This window comes from Macadamia integrifolia, unplaced genomic scaffold (assembly GCF_013358625.1).
Source record: "Macadamia integrifolia cultivar HAES 741 unplaced genomic scaffold, SCU_Mint_v3 scaffold1807, whole genome shotgun sequence".
Taxonomy (NCBI): Eukaryota; Viridiplantae; Streptophyta; class Magnoliopsida; order Proteales; family Proteaceae; genus Macadamia; species Macadamia integrifolia.
Genome location: NW_024868362.1, coordinates 89,877 through 94,706, shown reverse-complemented (window position 1 = coordinate 94,706; position 4,830 = coordinate 89,877). Strand labels below are relative to the sequence as shown.

General features: G+C 44.5%; 1 non-coding gene across 1 annotated transcript; it reads right to left on the bottom strand.

Annotated features, from left to right (window-relative positions):
- Positions 1-4,153: 4,153 nt before the first annotated feature.
- On the bottom strand, positions 4,154-4,260 carry LOC122064887. Its single transcript, XR_006135848.1, has one exon. It is a non-coding gene; the product is annotated as a small nucleolar RNA R71 (small nucleolar RNA).
- Between the last annotated feature and the right edge of the window lie 570 nt (positions 4,261-4,830).

The following is a 4,830-nucleotide window of genomic DNA, read 5'->3' as shown; positions in this document are numbered from 1 at the left end:
TCACGGTCCATCCACAGCTATGAAGAACTAACAAGAGCATTCCTCACACGTTTCCAAGCAAGTATGAAGCAGAAGCAAACTACGCAAAACGTGATGAACATGAGGCAAGGGGCGAGGGAGACAATAAGAGAATTCCTTGCCCGATTCACGAAGGCGACATTGGAGGTAAAAAACTTTCCGGAAGGAGTGGCGTATAGCACATTGTGCAATGGGGTAATGCACCCCGATCTGGTTCAGTCCCTGGACCTCGACTTACCGGAAACGATACCCTCACTGTTGAGATGGTGCAATCAATACGCCAACATGGAGGAAGTTTTGGCAGCCCAAGGAATAGCTGATAGGGTTGATCAGGCAGAGAAGGAGAAGAAAAGGGCTCTGAGGTATAGGGATGACTCCCGTGAGCCAAAGAAAAACAGAACAGATCGGCCCCTGGACACAGCTGAACTTGAGCGATATGAACTTGATCGTTCATGAACAAACTTGCTCTTGGAGATGCAAAATCAGAAGTACTTTCACTGGCCCAGGCCAATGGCAGGTAAACCAGAAGAGAGGAACCTCAACAGGTATTGCCAATACCACCGAGACCATGGACATGACATTGAAGATTGTAAGTCTCTGAAAAGGGAAGTTGATGAGCTCATCAAGGCTGGATACCTCAGCCAGTATCTGAAACAGAAATATGGTGGGAACTGGCCCGAGCCGAGGAGAGAAGATGCCCAACTGAGCAGAGGTAAGGCCGAACCGACAATGGATCCAGCCACGAATCGAGCTGTCACATACGACAACCAGCCCGTGGGTCCAGCCATCCTAACAATCATGGGCGGACCTATGGCGGAACCAGTTTAACAGCTGCCAATAGTCCGAATCACTGAGGCCAGTAGACAATCTATTAGTAGAGAGATTTATCAGTAGATTGCCTTGAAATCCCATCGATTGGGTGTTAGTCTTAAAGACTTTATACTATCAGCACCTTAGCAGTTATTCAATTTCAATCACGTAGCAGATTAGATTCTATTGTGAAGCAATGTATTTGTCCCAAGTGCATACAACACGTCAATATACTATGAAGCTTCTCGCAAATATCTAACTTTTCTAACATTGTGTACAGCTCGGCAGCAAATAAAACCGAGCTCCAGCTTGGCACTTCAAGACCAGACCATAGTTTGGCGATTCAAAGACCTTAATCAATGAGGCACAAAGACCGGGCCCCAGCTTGGCAGAAAATAAGACCGAGCTACTCGATCTTATATATATGAGGCCAATCTCTGGGGGACTGATCCACGAGCCTAGCTCAGCACAAGAAAATCCATTGGGTCGGATCACTTCTTCACCAACATCGATCGGGCCGCAGGGCTGTGCAAGAGTAGCATGGACGGGAACGCGCCGCTCATAGTCCGTCAGATCATAGCCGAGCATCTTATCCTGAAGTAACAAGATGATCGTCTGAGCCGCCCTTAAACGAAGAAATGCTAACGTCATCCAACAACTCCTGGTTGGGGTAAGGGATCAGCCACCTAGGGCCATTTCTTCTCGACCCCCGTGAAAGCGCTTTGCTTCCATTGCCCTCGAACAAGCGATAGCCATGTCCTCGAACTGTTGAACAGCCTCGGCTGAGAAAGTGAGGCAGTGCATCTCGAATCAGGTTAAATGCTCTAGCAGGTCGACTCGAACTGCTAGAGCGGGGGGCTGGTGATGAGGCAAAATATGTCACTTTCCTCAGCACGGCTAAAGCATGTATCAACCTCGGCCACCAATCAGGCCGTGCTCAACCTCGGCCTCCATCAGGCTGTGCTACTACCTCGGCCTCCAACATGCCATGCTACTGCCTCGGCCTCAATCATGTTGTGCTCCACCTCGGCACCAATCAGGCCGTGCTCAACCTCGCCCTCCATCAGGCCGTTCTCCACCTCGGCCTCAATCATGCCGTGCTCTACCTCGGCATCCATTAGGCCGTACTGCCACCTCGGTCTCCATCAGGTCGTGCTCCACGTTGGCCTCAATCAGGCCGTGCTCCACGTCGACACCAATCAGGCCGTGCTCCACCTCGGCCTCAATCATGTCGTGCTCCACCTCGGCACAATTAGGCCGTACTATTATCTCGGCATTCAACAGGCCGTGCTTCACCTCGGCCTCCAACATGTTGTGCTGTTACCTCGGCGTCCATCGGATCGTGCCGTGTTGCCACCTCGGCCCGACGTCAACAACAAGGATTCCAGAAACGTGTTTCCGTCCACCCCTACATTCAAGGAACGTAGTCTATTCCGGAGGTCAGGAGTCTATCCACTACACGTCATCATACGTCACACGGTTGATCTCTCCTTGTTAAGAGGGGAATATTCTAGGAATATTCTCGGAATCACAGAGCCACTCTCCTTCAGGACTCCAAGCCTAAGTAGGACTCTTCACAATCGTCTCCCACTTGCCCTCCATGAGCAGCCTATAAATACCAAGGTAAGCCTCCATACTCACTTCTCATACCGTAAAGCTCTCTTGAGCATCTGTTGTGGAAAGGTCTAACTTAGGCATCGGAGAGTCCCCCGTTGGGTCAGCCCGGCTCTCCCTTGACATCTCTTCTGTGCAGGTCGGCCAAAGCACCAGGAACTGCAGGAGAGAGTTCGGTCAAATTTTTTCGCATCAGGTAGTATCTCAAATCGATCAAGTTTTCAGTTCAAGGGTTGAAGTTCAAGTAAGTAGGTTCCTTTTGTATTCTTCTCTCCTCCCTCTCATTCCCTCTTCTGACTACCCTTTCTTTCTTAATTTTGGATTTTAATTCCAGCCGTTATATTATTGCTATCCCTTTCCTCCAAGGTTCAGGGCTAGTGTATGTGTTGGCTTTGCCCCTCCTAGCCATTGAACCATCAATTTATTGCTTTTATTTTAATTGTCTCCTTTTCCCTAAAGCCAAGTAGAGTAGCCCTTGTAAGAGTGACTCTTTGGTCAAGTAGGGAAGCTTATATTATGATGCATCCCTCGGGCTGACTAGAGAAACCTAGTTGTGAGTCTCTCTCTAGCTTTATCCCTTTCTTTTACTTTATTTTTATTTCAGCATTTTTTTCCTTTATTATTTTTTTAATTACGTGGGTTGTTTATTTTCAGTTATTTATTAATTTAATTTTAATTACATGGCTTGTGTCTTTAAATTCTTAGATGACGAATGGTTAGGACGTTATTTTAGATACATATGTTTAGGACGATAATTAGAATTAGATCACAACCATTAATCAGTTCACTTTCGTATTATTAAAAGAAAAAAAAATAAAGTGGTTGCTCTCCCTGTGTTTGACCCGTAGCTACACTGATCCGTACGCTTGCGGTTACATTTTAAAATCTCAAACAAGTTCTTGGCACTGTTATCGGGGAGACAGTTCTATGTTATTTTTCGCTTTCTTTTGTTAAATCAGAGTGCTTTGTTTGCTTTGTTTTGTTTTTCCTTTTATTTTATTGAATTCCTGAGAAGAACAACTTGCAATAATAGTTGTATTGGTAGAGGTCGACATGCCTCACAGTATGATAAAGACAGGTTTCGCCCTGTAGTAATACCTCAGGAATTGACCTGAGCAACCCTGGATCCCTGCCGATAAGCTCCCAAAAAGCCAAAAAAAAATCAAAAGGTTTTACTATCCATTCTTTTGTGCTTGTCTTACTCTAGTTGTGGGTAATTTGCTATTGCATGAGTGTTAGGTGGGTAAGTAATACTAAGAATTGGTTAGAAAGAAGAGATCCAACAAGTAGTGACCCTATACGTTTGCTCTTTTTAAAACCTTTCAATATGGAAGACCAACATCAAAACCCTTCACCTAAATCTCTAAAAGATAGGTTCTACCCTGCAAGAACAGCCCAACCTTCCTGAATAGTTCTACCACAAGCCTAGGGTAATAATTTTGAACTCAAATCTCAATACATCACTATGTTGCCCCACTTCCATGGGTTGACCTCTGAGGATGCATACCTATTTCTCAGGGAATTTGAAGATGTATGTGTTCTAATTAAGATCCAACAACTTTCTGATGATGCTATTAAGCTTAGGTTTATCACTTTTGCATTAAAAGACCAAGCTAAGAAGTGGTTATGGGTTACCCATAATTCCATAACCTCATGGGAACAGTTCACAGTTGTCTTCCTTAAGAAGTTTTTCCCAACTCACAAGACCAATAAGCTTAAAAGTGATATCCTTCAGTTTAGGCAAAGGCCTAATGAGTCCTTCTCCAAACTTATGGAGAGATTCAAGGATCTACTCCAAGAATGCTCTCACCATGGCCTAGACTTATGACATTTATGTCAAATAATTTATGAGGCTATTGATTACCCAACTAAACAAATGATAGAGTCTATGTGCCCTGATGGATTCACATCCTTTATAGATGAAGGAAAGGCATGGGAATTCCTACTTAACTCAGCTGACAAAACCCGTGAGTGGGAATCAACCCAAAAGCATGAAATAACTATAGGAGGAAAATGATATTTTTTGGATGGGATAGTAGCCAAGGAAGCCCCATTTGGATAGCCTAATCAAGAGAATTGAGGCTATTGTTCCTAGAGAGCTATCATCAGTCAATTTAGTTAAGATTTGTGCTTAGTGCCAGTCCCCTGGACATGTCATAAAAGAATGCCCCAACACCTCTGGGGCACTTCTAATAATAGTGTTAATGCCTTATATCAGAATAATCCATATAGTAACACCTACAATCCAGGATAGAGAAATCACCCAAATTTCTCTTAGAATCAGGGCAACCAAGTAGGGCCTTCTAATTTCCATAATCAAGGTCAACCTGGACTACAAAGGCCTCCCTTTGCACAATAATATTTTTCCTAAAATACTTTTTCTAGATC